Below are 16797 nucleotides of genomic sequence, written 5' to 3'. Positions count from 1 at the left end.
TGTACATACGTGAGAATGTTCGCAAACGCAACCCGGCCGGTCCTCCGCTGGTCATACAGATAGCATTCAGAGTCTTGTGTGATCAAGCCTGCTGCAAGCTCTCTTTATTCACTTCATCCAAAACATAATACAATAGACACTGTGTGCTCTTCTTCCATTGGTTAGGGGGTGGGACATGTCCTGTGCACCGGGGACCATTGGTCAGTTCAAGAAGTGGGCGATGGCTAGGACTTGAGATGTGGTCTCTATTGTTTCTGATCTTCCAAACAGCCTCGGCTCCTGGGCATTGTTCACCCTTTGTTTGTCCCTTCCTTTCAGGTGAGACAATGACAACTCAGCACTCATAGAAACCTGGCCATCTTAGTAAACAAAGGTGTTTGCCCTCTTCATAGAATCTCAAAGCTTAGTGTAAATAAGGCCATTGTATCTCAGTCTGTGGGAGATTTAATTTATGTGTGACTGGGTTTCATTCTCGTTCCCTCCACATTCATAATATATATTAAATACAATTTATATCTATATTCTACTTCTGCACATAACTATACGCAGGAACATGCGATCTTTCTCTATCCAACACCAGAATGTTTCCCTTAAAATACCCTACAGCTGGATACCAAACATCACCTTATAGCCTTAGTCTGTCCCCTCTTATCCTGCAAAGGTGAATCCCTTTGTTCTGGACTTGTTGATGTGGTACAAGGGAGCTATATCTAAAATGTACACTATTTGGGTTAAAATATGTAATGTTTTAATAACCCTCTATGCGTTCACAAACTCTACCGTAAACGCGCATACCACGCTCTAAGGCGCATGGCCGTGGGGAGCTACGTTATGCAAATTGCGGACCAGACTGAGTGCACGCGCAGCGGGCATGTGCATGGGGTTAGTACATGGGGCATGTATTACAATATTTTTCGACTTTGACAATAGTTAGATACTTGTTTAAGTGAAGAAGTAGTCCAGGAGAGACTAAGCAAAATTAAGATTAATAAATCACCCGGTCCTGATGGACTTCACCGAGGGTTCTTATGGAGCTTAGGTCACAATTAGCAAGACCCCTATACTTGATTTTCAATAGTTCAATTAGATCAGGCATGGTACCGAAGGATTGTCGTATAGCTGAGGTAGTGCCATTATTTAAAAATGGATCCAAAAATCATCCAGGTAACTACAGACTGGTTAGTTTGACATCTATGGTTGGGAAAATATTGGAAGGAATTCTAAGGGATAGCATACAGGAGTATCTACAGCCCGCTAAGATTATTAGCAAGAACCAGCATAGGTTTGTGAGGGACAGATCATGTCAAACTAATTTAGGGGGTAATTCAGAGTTAATCGCAGCAGCAAATTTGTTAGCAGTTGGGAAAAACCATGTGCACTTCAGGTAGGGGCAGATATAACATTTGCAGAGAGAGTTAGATTTGGGTGGGTTATTTTGTTTCTGTCCAGGGTAAATACTGGCTGCTTTATTTTTACACTGCAATTTAGATTTCAGTTTGAACACACCCCACCCAAATATAACTCTCTCTGCACATGTTATATCTGCCCCCTCTGCAGTGCACATGGTTTTGCCCAACTGCTTACATATTTGCTGCTGCGATCAACTCTGAATTAGGTCCCTAATTAGCTTCTACGAGGAAGTAAGCAATAATTTTGACCAGGGAAAAGCAGTGGATGTGGTATACTTAGATTTTGCAAAAGCCTTCGATACAGTGCCTCACAGGAGACTGATCATCTGTGGACTTGTCTCTTCCAAGTGCTGCTTGGACTTCTAAGTGAGCTGGAAGCCGAGTGAAAAGGAGGTGCAGTAAGCTGGAACAACTGCAACTGCTAAGTGGAGTTTAGGTGCCGCAGGAGAGAGTACTACGGCTGCATAAAAGTGAAGGACCAAGAACCGCACAAAGATAGATAAGTATAAGCCAGCTTAATTTATTGTATAAGTGAGATTGCTTGTCTTCTACTTTTTATTTTTGCTGCTTTTTCTGTGAGAGTAACAGGGAGTTAGACCTTACAAACAATATGGGAGGGGCTGTGATTGAGGACCTCACTCAGTGCATGTCGTGCAAGATGTATGCACACCTGGAGCTATCGGCCCAGTGTGATTACATCTGCACGAGGTGTGTGCGAACTGTTGCCCTGGAAGCCCAGGTAACTGATCTAGAGCAAACTGTTACGCGACTGAGGGAGATTCACAATCTCGAGCGTAGTTTAGACAGAATGGTGGAGGAGTTGCGGGAGGGGTCACTGGTAGAAGAGGATGATGATCAGGTAGCCAGTTGGGTCACAGTTAGAAGGAAGAAAAAGAGGGGGAGGCACGACATCTCCGAACTATCAAACCCGAACAAATTTGCCCGATTGGACGAGGAATCGGAGGATAAGTCCAGTGATCCTGCCGTATATGTCCAGTGGTATTGCTGTATAATTCCAGTGATCCTGCCGTATAATTCCATTGATACTGGTATATAATTCCAGTGATCCTACCGTATAATTCCAGTGGTACTGGCGTATAGGTCAAGTGATCCTGCCTTATAGTTTCAGTGATCCTGCCGTGTAATTCCAGTGATCCTGCCGTATAAATCCAGTGATCCTGCCGTATAAATTCAGTGATCCTGCCATATAATTCCAGTGATCCTGCCGTCTAATTTCAGTGGAACTGGCATTAAAGTCCAGTCCAGTGATACTGCCGTATATGTCCAGTGGTACTGTCGTATAAGTCCAGTGGTACTGCCGTATAATTCCAGTGATACTGCCGTTACTGCCGTATAAGTCTAGTGGTACTGCCATATAATTCCAGTGATCCTGCCATATAATTCCAGTGGTACTGGCGTATAAATCCAGTGATCCTGCCGTATATGTCCAGTGGTACTGTTGTATAATTTCAGTGGTCCTGCCATATAATTCCAGTGGTAATGGTGTATAAGTCCAGTGATCCTGCCGTATATGTCCAGTGGTACTGCTGTATAATTCCAGTGATCCTTCCATATAATTCCAGAGAGAATAAAATAGGTAAAGATCAAGAACCACTTCCTCCTAGTGCTGAAGCTGCGGCCACTAGACATGACATATATGATGAAATCCCATCAACTTCGTCTGCCAAGGCCGCTGCCCAATGTGATAGTAGAGGGCATGTAAAATCCAAAAAGCCAAAGTTCAGTAAAAAGACCCAAAAATAGAAATTTAAATGGTCTGAGGAGAAACGTAAACTTGCCAATATGCTATATACGACATGGAGTGGCAAGGAACGGCTAAGGCCCTGGCCTATGACTAGTGGTTCAGCTTCACATGACAATGGAAGCCCTCATCCTCCCACTAGAAAAATGATTAGAGTTATGCTGGAAAAAGCACAGAAAAGAACTGTGCGTTCTAAGATGGTATCACAAATCCCCAAGGAGAGTCCAAGTGTGTCGGCGGTTGCGATGCCTGACCTTCCCAACACTGGATGGGAAGAGGTGGCTCCTTCCACCATTTGCACACCCCCTGCAAGTGCTGGAAGAAGCAACCACAGTCCAGTTTCTGATATTCAAATTGAAGATGTCACTGTTGAAGTTCACCAGGATGAGGATATAGGTGTTGGTGGCGCTGAGGAGGAAGTTGACCATGAGGATACTGATGAGGATGTGGTTTGTTTAAATCAGGCACCAGGGAAGACACCTGTTGTCCATGGGATGAAGAAGCCCATTGTGATGCCTGGGCAAAATACCAAAAAAGCCACCTCTTTGGTTCGGAATTATTTCTCCACAAATCCGGACTACAGGTGTCAAGCCGTGTGTTGCCACTGTCAATCTGTAATAAGTATGGGTAAGGATGTTAACCACCTAGGAACATCCTCCCTTATATGTCACCTGCTGTGCATTCATCAGAAGTCAGTGTCAAGTTGTGAAACTTTGGGCTAGAGTGTAAGAAGTCCACTGACACCTAAATCCCTTCTTCCTCTTGTACCCAAGCTCCCTCAAGACACACCACCAACTCCCTCAAGGTAAACTTCCTCCTCAGTCAGGAACGTCAGTAGTCCTGCAGGCCATGTCACTGGCAAGACTGAGGAGTCCTCTCCTAACTGGGATTCCTCCAGAGAATCCTTGAGTGGTACGCCTGCTGTTGCTGCCACTGCTGTTGTTGCTGCTGGGAGTCGATAGTCATTCCAGAGGGGAAGTCAGAAGACCACTTGTACTACTTCAACTAAGCAATTGACTGTCCAATAGTCCTTTGTGAGAAAGATGAAATATGACAGCAGTTATCCTTTTGCAAAGTGGATAACTGAGGCCTTGACAGCTATGTTGGTGTTAGACGTGCGTCCGGTATCCACCATTAGTTCAGTGGGACTTGTTTGAGGTACTGTGTCCCCGGTATCAAATCCCATCTAAGTTCCACATCACTATGCAGGCGATACCGAGAATGTACAAAGACGTCAGAAAAAGTTTCCTCAGTGTCCTACAAAATGAAGTTGTACCCACTGTCCATTTAAACATGGACATGTGGACAAGTGGAACAGGGCAGACTAAGGACTATATGACTGTGACAGCCCACTGGGTAGATGTATGGCCTCCCACAGCAACAACAGCGGCACCAGTAGCAGCATCTTGCCATCGCCAACTCATTCCTAGGCAGGCTATGCTATGTATCACCGCTTTCCGTAAGAGGCACACCGCTGACAACATCTTACGGAAACTTAGGAACATCATTGCACAATGTCTTACCCCAATTAGACTCTCCAGGGGATTTGTGATATCGGACACATTGTGCATACATTATATGTGGGCAAATTCCAGCACGTCCCATGTTTTGCACATACAATTCATTTGGTGGTGCAGAATTTTTTGAAAAATTACAGGGGCATGCAGTAGATGCTGATGGTGGCCCCAAAAATTGCAGGCCACTTTTGGCATTCAGCCACTGCGTGCTGAAGACTGGAGCGCCATCAAACACTCCTGAACCTGCCCTGCCATCACCTGAAGCAAGAGGTGGTAACGAGGTGTAATTCAGCACTCTATATGCTTCATAGGATGGAGTAGCAGCAAAAGGCCATTCAAGCCTATACATCCACCTACGATATAGGAAAAGGAGGGGGAATGCACCTGACTCAAGTGCAGTGGAGAATGATTTCCATCTTGTGCAAGGTTCTCCAACCCTTCGAACTTGCCACACGTGAAGTCAGTTCAGACACTGCCAGCTTGAGTCAGGTCATTCCCCTCATCAGGCTTTTGCAGAAGCAGCTGGAGAAATTGAAGGAGGAGCTAAGATGGAGCGATTCCGCAAAGTATGTGGGACTTGTGGATGGATCCCTTCATTGACTTTGCCAGGATTCAAGGGTGGCCAATCTGTTGAAATCAGAGCACTACATTTTGGCCACCGTGCTCGATCCTAGGTTTAAAGCCTACGTTGTATCTCTCTTTTCAGCAGACACAAGTCTGCAGAGGTACAAAGACCTGCTGGTGAGAAAATTGTCAACTCAAGCGGAACGTGACCCATCAACAGCTCCTCTTTCATTTTCTCCCGCAACTGGGGCTGCGAGGAAAAGGATAAGATTTCCTAGCTCATCCTCTGGCGGTGATGCAGGGCAGTCAGGAGCGAGTGTTGACATCTGGTCCGGACTGAAGGACCTGCCAACGATTACTGACATGTCTACTGTCACTGCATATGATTCTGTCACCATTGAAAGAATGGTGGAGGATTATATGAGTGACAGCATCCAAGTAGTCATGTCAGACAGTCCGTTCGTATACTGGAAGGAAAAAGAGGCAATTTGGATGCACTTGCACAAACTAGCTTTATTTTACCTAAGTTGCCCCCCCTCCAGTGTGTACTCCGAAAGAGTGTTTAGTGCAGCCGATAACCTTGTCAACGATTGGCATAGGAGGTTACTTCCACAAAATGTGGAGAAGATGATGTTCATCAAAATTAATTATACATTCCTCCAGGAAGACCTTTACCAGCAATTGCCTCCAGAAAGTACACAGGGACCTGTGATGGTGGATTCCAGTGGGGACGAATTAATACTCTGTGAGGGGAAGGATATAGACAGTGAAAGGGGTGAGAAATCTTAGGATGAGGATGAGGTTGACATCTTGCCTCTATAGAGCAAGTTTGTGCAAGGAGAGATTGATTGCTTCTTTTTTGGTGGGGGCCCAAACAAACCAGTCATTTCAGCCACAGTTGTGTGGCAGACCCTGTTGCTGAAATGATTGGTTTGTTAAAGTGTGCATGTCCTGTTTATACAACATAAGGGTGGGAGGGAGGGACAATTCCATCTTGCACCTCCTTTACTACTTTGCATGATGTGCTGTTTGTTAGTTTATTTAAGTGCCATCCTGTCTGAAACTGCAGTGCCACTCCTAGATGGGCCAGGTGTTTGTGCCGCACACTTGTGTCGCTTAGCTTAGTCATACAGCCACCTCGGTGCAACCTTTTGGCCTAAAAACAATATTGTGAGGTGTGAAGTGTTCAGAATAGACTGGAAATGAGTGAAAATGAATGTTATTGAGGTTAGTAATACCGTAGGATCAATATTACCCCAAAATTATGTGATTTTAGCTGTTTTTATGTTTTTTTCAAAAATCATCCAGATCAAAAACCAAAACTAAAACACGAAAGTGTGGTTTTGGCAAAACCAACCCAAAACCAAAACACGAGCTGGGAATTAGAACCAAAACACAAAACATGAAAAGTGCCCGCCGCACATCTCTAGAATCAACACACATATGTTACTACTCATGATTTTAAAACAGATGTTTTACATATCTTTAATTTAATTTCTATAAAAAAACAACATTATCCAAAATGTATGCATACTTTTCAAACAACTATAACACATAATGGTGGTCATTCCGAGTTGTTTGCTCGCTATATGCTTTTAGCAGCATTGCAAACGCTAGGCCGCCACCCTCTGGGAGTGTATCTTAGCTTAGCAGAATAGCAAACGAAAGATTAGCAGAACTGCTACTAAATAATTCCTTGCAGTTTCTGAGTAGCTCCAGACCTACTCCTAGATTGCGATCACCTCGGTCCGTTTAGTTCCTGGTTCGACGTCACAAACATTCCCTGCGTTCGGCCAGCCACTCCCTCGTTTCTACAGCCACTCCTGCGTTTTTACCTGGAACGCCTGCGTTTTTTTAGCACACTCCCTGAAAACGGCCAGTTTCCGCCCAGAAACACCCACTTCCTGTCAATCACACTACGATCACTCGAGCGTTGAAAAAACGTCACTCGAGCTTGTGTAAATCTACTAAGTTTTATGTAAAATTACTAAGCGCATGCGCATGGTACGCAGCGCATTTTCCACCTAATCGCTGCGTTGCGAAATACGGCAACGAGCGAACAACTCGGAATGACCACCCATGTGACTAACAAACTTACAAATATCACCACCTCTCTTTCATTTGGGAAATATACACTACAGATTTAAACACATTATGGTAGGGATACTATTTATGCAGAATACCCAAATACTGTAACATATTAAAGTTTGGTGTGCATAATTCTCCAACAAAAGCCATGACAAATTTATCATGAAATTTACTGAAAAAATAAAGACCAAAAAAAACACCTTCTCAACATACATTTCAGTGTGTCAGCATACACATTTAAATTTTGTTTTAATAAAAACATGCTTCATTATTACTGACCAATACATGTAAAAAAATGCACAGTACAAAGCATACTAAAAACAATTTACATATTTGTGCATCTTCAAAATTAATATATTAAAAAACACAATTTACCAGCCTTCCTGGACTGATCTGAGTCCTGGACATAAGTCTCCCTCACTACTTCCAGAGGAATCCAGTTCTGCAAGGGCTCCTCATACTCTAAAAAGGTGGTGACAATAGGATGCCCACCTCCTGTTTGCCGTGCAGACTTGGCCTCCTTGGCCATTTTGGCTTTCACACACCGCTTAATATCGTAAAACCTCTTTCTACATGTCTCCTCGGTTCACCTCACCAAGTCCTCACTATTAACAGCATCAACCACCTTCTACCAGATGGCTGATTTTTTTATGGGATGAGACCTTAGCAGCCTCTGGCCCAAAAAGCTGCCAATGGTACCTCATAATCACCTGCACCAGGGCCACATTTTCATCAAAAGTGAATTTAACATTGTGCCCTGTCTTGGTCCTGGTGCATGGCTGTGGAGCCACTTCACTCTCACTAGAGGACTCAGGCGCATCCTCTGCCACCTCCTCCCCCTCACCTCATCTCACTAACCTCCTCTGCCTCACCTCCCTCAGTAACCTCCTCCACCTCACCTCCCTCCCTCACTTCCTCCACCCTCACCTCTCTCACTCACCTCCTCCAACTCACCTCCCTCACTCACCTCCTCCACCTCGCTAACCTCTGCATGTGACATACTTAAGACAAACAACACAGAACAATCAAAAATAAAGATGAACAAAACACACTCCTCCTCTACCTCTACACAGCACAACAAACACACACACACACACACACACACACACACACACACACACACACACACAGAAACACTAACAAGAGACTAAATGAAAAAAGTTAGAAAATATGACAAATTAATAACTAACAATACAACAATAAAGACAAGCCAACTTTACAACACAATACAGAAATCAGAATTCTAAAAATAGAAAAGCACTACACTCGCCAACTCCTCAGACCACAATCTCTCACCTCTCCACTACCTAAACCCACGAGGTGCGGAAGGTTTGGGGCATATTTATATGGCTGCACTTTGACACTCCCATGTATTCTACACAGCCAATCACGCATCACCTTCAAAATTGAAAGTAAATGTAAAAAACACACTGTCCACAAACCACTGCCGCACTTAAAAAATCCGAATCATGCATCCAAATATCCATGTTCGGCCGAACACAAACACATACGGCCGCAAAACACATACCTGAAATACGAATGACATTGACATCGAAAAATACGATTTCAACAAACACGGTAGCTTAGTAAATTACCGAATTCAAATTAAAAAAGTTGCAATTTTGCACGGCCGATATCAGTCGACTTCTATTTCAACTGAAATCAGCAGAAATACGAATCTTAGTAAATATACCCCTTTGTGTGTACACTCTGTGCAATGCATGCACCATAGGGGTTTCTATGGATTTCCATACAAATATCCCTCAGCTACATAAATATTGCCATTGTGTGTGACTCTAAACAGGCCCACAGAAATAAATGGAGAAGTTTCATTGGTCAAAAGAGATAATTATCTATGACTTCATTGCAAGATTTTCTTTGTTGATTGTGTATTTTTATTTTTTATTTATTTATTGTAAAAATATATATATGTATATTTTGATGCAATTTTATAATAAAAACATACAAAACAAGCCCAATGCTACTTGAGGTAGGAAATGTCTTCGGTAAAACATTCCGATGTGGCTTAACAAGAAGATCGAGACAGAAATGGATAAAAAGAAGCGTGCTTTCAAAGCATTTAAATCTAATGGAAAGTAGGAGTCATTCCAGTATTACAAGGAATGCAATAAAAAATGCAATAAAGCAATAAGAGCAGCTAAAATGGAAACTGAAAATCAAATCGCTACAGAGAGTAAAACCAATCCTAAAAGTTTTTTAAATACATAAACAGCAAAAGGTTAAAAAAGGAGAACATAGGTCCAATAAAAGATGAATTTGGAGTATTGCTAAATGATGACGAAATAAAAGCAGAAATATTGAACACATTTTTTTTCATCAGTATTCACCAGAGAAGAACTGATGGCGGGAGTGGCATAACGATAGTGACAGTAATGATTCATGGTGATAATGTCTATATTATCTTAAAACACAAAGCTATACCTCTTGATACACTTTTACCGTTGAGCCGCTATGGCCGCTAGACTTAATACACGTGCTATGCACTCTGTACGCTATTTGCGTACCAATGTCCCGTACGTGGTACGTACTTGGCGTACCCACGCTGCGCTGATAGTACAGAGTACGCACAGCACACGCACACACAATTGATAACCTTAAAACCTTGTTAATGATACAATGTAATGATTTGATTATACTTTAAACCTTTAACAGCCAAGTACTGCAACGATGTTATACCTTAAACCTTAAGTAGCGCTGACGGTATAAAGTACCCGCAGTGCGTACACCTTATCAAAACTTATACACCTTATACAGATAAATACACTTTAAAACCCTGCAGGAAAGTGAGGACACTACACCGGTTTGATGTTGAAACCACAGGGTTCTAAGGCCACTGTGGATTAATTCCAAAAGGCAAAACAATACAAGTTATACACTACAGGCTAACAAGATAAGTCTAAACAGAATAATGGCTACAGAGAATGTACAAACGTGAGAATGTTCGCAAACGCAACCCGGCCGGTCCTCCGCTGGTCATACAGATAGCATTCAGAGTCTTGTGTGATCAAGCCTGCTGCAAGCTCTCTTTATTCACTTCATCCAAAACATAATACAATAGACACTGTGTGCTCTTCTTCCATTGGTTAGGGGGTGGGACATGTCCTGTGCACCGGGGACCATTGGTCAGTTCAAGAAGTGGGCGATGGCTAGGACTTGAGATGTGGTGTCTATTGTTTCTGATCTTCCAAACAGCCTCGGCTCCTGGGCATTGTTCACCCTTTGTTTGTCCCTTCCTTTCAGGTGAGACAATGACAACTCAGCACTCATAGAAACCTGGCCATCTTAGTAAACAAAGGTGTTTGCCCTCTTCATAGAATCTCAAAGCTTAGTGTAAATAAGGCCATTGTATCTCAGTCTGTGGGAGATTTAATTTATGTGTGACTGGGTTTCATTCTCGTTCCCTCCACATTCATAATATATATTAAATACAATTTATATCTATATTCTACTTCTGCACATAACTATACGCAGGAACATGCAATCTTTCTCTAACCAACACCAGAATGTTTCCCTTAAAATACCCTACAGCTGGATACCAAACATCACCTTATAGCCTTAGTCTGTCCCCTCTTATCCTGCAAAGGTGAATCCCTTTGTTCTGGACTTGTTGATGTGGTACAAGGGAGCTATATCTAAAATGTACACTATTTGGGTTAAAATATGTAATGTTCTAATAACCCTCTATGCGTTCACAAACTCTACCGTAAACGCGCATACCAAGCTCTAAGGCGCATGGCCGTGGGGAGCTACGTTATGCAAATTGCGGACCAGACTGAGTGCACGCGCAGCAGGCATGTGCATGGGGTTAGTACATGGGGCATGTATTACAATATTTTTCGACTTTGACAATGGTTAGATACTTGTTTAAGTGAAGAAGTAGTCCAGGAGAGACTAAGCAAAATTAAGATTAATAAATCGCCCGGTCCTGATGGACTTCACCGAGGGTTCTTATGGAGCTTAGGTCACAACTAGCAAGACCCCTATACTTGATTTTCAATAGTTCAATTAGATCAGGCATGGTACCGAAGGATTGTAGTATAGCTGAGGTAGTGCCATTATTTAAAAAGGGATCCAAAAATCATCCAGGTAACTACAGACTGGTTAGTTTGACGTCTATAGTTGGGAAAATATTGGAAGGAATTCTAAGGGATAGCATACAGGAGTATCTACAGCCCGCTAAGATTATTAGCAAGAACCAGCAGAGGTTTGTGAGGGACAGATCATGTCAAAACTAACTTAGGGGGTAATTCAGAGTTAATCGCAGCAGCAAATTTGTTAGCAGTTGGGCAAAACCATGTGCACTTCAGGTAGGGGCAGATATAACATTTGCAGAGAGAGTTAGATTTGGGTGGGTTATTTTGTTTCTGTCCAGGGTAAATACTGGCTGCTTTATTTTTACACTGCAATTTAGATTTCAGTTTGAACACACCCCACCCAAATATAACTCTCTCTGCACATGTTATATCTGCCCCCCCTGCAGTGCACATGGTTTTGCCCAACTGCTTACATAATTGCTGCTGCGATTAACTCTGAATTACACCCTAAATTAGGTTGACATGATCTGTCCCTCACAAACCTATGCTGGTTCTTGCTAATAATCTTAGCGGGCTGTAGATACTCCGTACTACAAAAAGGATATCCTGGAGCTTGAAAAGGTACAGAGGAGGGCGACCAAACTAATTAAGGGCATGGAGACGATGGAATACAAGGAAAGACTTGAAAGACTAGGCATGTTTACATTGGAAAAGCGGAGACTAAGAGGGGATATGATCAACATCTACAAATATATAAGGGGACAATACACAGAGCTTGCGCGGGACCTGTTTTTGGTTAGATCAACACAGAGGACTCATGGACACTCGCTCAGGTTAGAGGAGAGGAGATTCCGCACAATACGGCGTAAAGGATTTTTCACGGTAAGGACAATACATGTTTGGAATTCCCTGCCCGAGGGAGTTGTAATGGCGGAATCTGTCAACACCTTTAAGAATGGGTTAGATAAATTCCTAATGGATAAGGATATCCAGGGGAATGGTGCATAGTCATGCATTATAGTTATTATAAATAGGTATAAAATGTAACGGCTGACAGCAGCATCAGTCAGAAATTTTAGTCAAATCATCATGCATAGGAGACCGCAAATAGGTTGAACTCGATGGACAATTGTCTTTTTTCAACCTCAGATACCTTGTTACTATGTTACTATGTAAATGAAAGGAGCGTGGCCTAGGAAAAACTGTTTGTACATGGATAAGTAACTGGCTGGATAACAGGGTACAGCGAGTAGTAGTCAACAGGAAGTCCTCAAGCTGGACACCAGTAGTCAGCGGAATACAACAAGGGTCCATACTCGGGCCACTACTGTTCAACATATTTATCAATGACCTAGAAATAGGCCTGGAAAGCACAGTGTCAATCTTTGCAGATGATACTAAACTGTGTAGGGTAATTAATTTGGAAATAGATGTGGAGTCTCTGCAGAATGATTTATCTAAACTTGAAATCTGGGTGTCTAAATGGGGAATGAGGTTCAATATAGAAAAATGTAAGGTTATGCATTTCGGGACTAAAAACAAACTTTATCCTACATATTAAATGGGGAAAGTCTAGGGGTAACAGTATTGGAAAAAGATTTGGGGGGTACTCATTGATAATAGGCTTAATAACCGTATACAATGTCAAAGTGCAGTAAAGAAAGCAAGTAAGGTGCTAGCGTGCATAAAAAGGGGAATTGAGACAAGGGACGAAGATGTAATCCTGCCGCTGTACAAATCATTGGTACGTCCGCACCTGGATTATTGTGTTCAATTTTGGGCACCACTGTATAAAAAAGATATCGGTTAACTCGAAAGGGTTCAAAGGCGAGCTAGTAAATTGATTAAAGGGCTAGAGGGACTGGATTACGAGGAAAGGCTTACTAAGATGAATATGTATACACTGGAAAAGAGGCGTCTAAGAGGACACATTATTAATATCTTCAAATATATAAAGGGACATTACAAAGAGTTATCAGAGGAATTGTTTATTAAAAGAACTCTGTTTAGGACACGTGGGCACTCGCTGAGGCTGGAGGAGAGAAAATTCCTTACGCAACGGAGGAAAGGGTTCTTTACTATTAGGGCAATAAGGATCTGGAATTCCCTGCCAGGGAAGGTGGTAATGGCGGACTCTGTAAATGCATTTAAAAATGGATTGGATAAATTTCTGATTGAAAATGATATCCAAGGTTATAACATTTAAAATATTGACGTTGATAATCCGGGTGTAACATGATTTATAGTTGTTAACTAGTCATAAAACATTACTTCAGCAGGTACATTATAATCAACTCAACTTATTACAGAATACAGGTTGAACACAATGGGCATTTTGCCTCGAATCAACCTCAATTACTATGTTACTATGTTACTATGTATTCCCAGTACAGTGGGTTTAATAATGAGGTAAACCTAATTTTTAGTACCTGTTACAAATTCCATTTAATATTGCAGGAAGTTACTGTAACATTTTGCCATAATGTTACTAACTGGTAATGGCATACCTCCCAACTTTTGTCTACTGTAATGAGGGACATCTGCGTGCGCCCGCCCGAAAAGGGGGCATGGCCTATGTAAAAGGGGGGGTGGCTACACGGGAGGGCCCGCAATCGCTAGCCACCCCCCCCCCCCGTTTTCATCACTGAGGGGGCATGCCCAGCGCTCTGTGAGCTGCTGGCATGCCCCCTCTCCTCCTGTCTCCACTGAATAGATGCTCCCTAAGCAGAGCAGCGAGTGCAGGAGCCTCCCAACTGCCCCCATCCCACCGCGGGACACTGCGGCCCTTGGGTGGGACAGCGGGACAGTCCCAAAAAAACTGGACTGTCCCGCTAAAATCAGGACAGTTGGGAGGTATGGTGTAAATGACATGAAGGCCTCTGTAAGAGCAAATCACACAGTAACTTACAATTACACCATTTAAAAAAAAAAATCACATTTTTAGACTCAAACTAAAATTGGCAGCATATCAAAACATCACCACCATGGGTTTAAGCCAGTAAGATAATTCCTTGTGAGCAAATTAACTTCAAAAAAAGTAAATTTCAATGAATGTACCTGTATGCATATGAAGAATTAAATATAAATACATTGTATATAATTAATAATTCCTGACCAATTATTAAATCTGTTGTCTGAATTGTAAAAGAATAATTGATCTCAAGAGTTTTTGGTCCCATGACATTTTTTGCATGGATAAATTGCTGCATGTGGATGGACCTGATCCTTGGAATGAGAGACGTGTGGGTCTGTGTCTCAGTGATTTCCTAGTCTCCATATTACAGCTGAGTGATCTCAGTTAAACCTGCACAGTAAGTACACAACTAGAATATAAGATATGGAAACACAGTTCCATGTATTCTGCTCAGTGTCTGGTCTGTACTCAGAACAATCCACTATTGTCTCTTCTTATTGATGTTTGCTGCTGACACTTATTTTCCTATGGAACATTCTCTTTAACAGGTTTATATTCTACTATAGCTGCTGAGAATATAGTGTCAGACATCCCCCATATTCACTAACATTCTATGTACAAACATTGTGTAAATGACCATACGTTCTCTCTCTTCCCTGCCATCCATTATATTCTACAGGACTTCTGAGCATCCTGTCTGCCACTCACCCGTTTTCCCTGTCTTCTCTACTTCACAAGTTCCCCTGTTATTGGCCAATGTTACTTAGTTGTTTAGGGGTATATTTATTAAGGTGAATAAATTATTACAGTTATCTATTGTTAAGTGAGAGATTTCGGAACAAAGAATTTTGGTGAAGGGGGAAATGTTGGGAGGTTTTATCTGGTTAAACCTTTAATTACAGGAATACTTTCAGGTTTTAAAGACTTCTTCCTAGAACTGATTTGAGAAAGTATTGCTATGTTGCACAGCATAATACTGAATGCAGTTCTTACAATGGGCCTTTATCATATACATTTCATAGGAATATTTTGTTATGATTCCCGTACTCCAGACCAGAGGAGATCTTTATGACAGAGGTCTGAGTACTGGAAAGATATGCTGGTACGGGAGCAGGAAAGCCTAGTAACCCCTGGCGCCCTAACTCCGTTGTCTCGCCCGTGTTATCAGAAATTCCCTGCGAGACTATGGTTGCTTGAGCCCATGGCAGCCGCGTTCGAAGGGCGGATTATGTCTGCCCAACCCCGATGCCCCCTCAGGTCTTAATGGGAGACAAAGGGAAATCCGAGACAGGGTGATAACAAGGGGCCCTCTGACTAAGCAACCAGGCCAGGGGTTACAAGCTATCTAACTTAAACCAAAAGTATGTGCGGACAAACCGCCAGGGAAAAGGACAACCAAAGATCCACAGATCCGTTACTCCTATCCAGCATCGCTGGATACCAGAGTGGATTTGTGGGAGCGGAATCCTCCGCAAAAGCTCCAGAACACAATAAACTAAATAATAAATAATAAGCGGTCAAGCCGCAACACACGGCTACGCCGCGACTCACGAACACCACAGGATGTTAAAGGTGCTCGGTCGGACTCCAGGAATAGATGACAAATTCCGAGTACTGGATCACTGAGGACAGGAACAACCGGGTTGAGCAGGACTGGAAACTCTCTGTAACTGACACAGCAAACAGGAAGCTATCACCGGCGTCTGTGAGAAGTCCTGGGAGTGCTTTTAATTGGGAGCCCTCCAATCAGGATCCAGACAGGGTAATGATCAATCATGCCGTGCAGCTGCATGCTGCACGGCCAGGCTACCAATTAACTGATTTATTTAGACCCAGCAACGGGGAACGCGGTCCGACAGTGGCGTCCCCGTTGCTAGGGTCAGAGCGGCTCTGTGCGCCCGGCGTCTAGCGTTGCTAGGGAGCCGGCGGCTGTCTGCCTGCGGCTTCCCTAGTTGCTAGGCGCCGGGCCGCACTGACGGGCGGACCCTCGGCGCCCAACAGTACCCCCCCCTTGAGGAGGGGTCAAGGAACCCCTAAGGCCAGGTTTCAGAGGAAATTCCCGAAAAAATGCCTTTTTGAGCCTCGGGGCATGGAGATCCTCATCCAGGACCCAGGACCTTTCCTCTGGACCATAACCTTTCCAATGTACCAAAAAATAAAGTCGACCCCGAGACAACCTGGAATCAAGAACCTTCTCCACCAAGAACTCCTGCTGACCCTGTACATCTATTGGTGATTTCCCCTGAGAGATCTTGCGAGGAAATCTACTGGACGAAACATAGGGTTTTAACAAGGAGCAATGGAAGGTATTTCCGATCCGTAAAGTTTTTGGTAAACGTAACCGGAAAGCCACTGGATTGACTTTTTTGATAATATGAAATGGTCCAATAAATTTAGGACCCAATCTGGCTGAGGTTTGTCGAAGTTTAATGTTGCGAGTCGACAACCATACCCTATCTCCAACTTTAAAAGTGCACGGCCGCCGGAG

The sequence above is a fragment of the Pseudophryne corroboree genome, chromosome 4 (genome assembly GCF_028390025.1).
Source record: "Pseudophryne corroboree isolate aPseCor3 chromosome 4, aPseCor3.hap2, whole genome shotgun sequence".
Taxonomy (NCBI): domain Eukaryota; kingdom Metazoa; phylum Chordata; class Amphibia; order Anura; family Myobatrachidae; genus Pseudophryne; species Pseudophryne corroboree.
The sequence above is the reverse complement of the archived record's forward strand: the minus strand, read 5'-3'. Positions refer to the sequence as shown.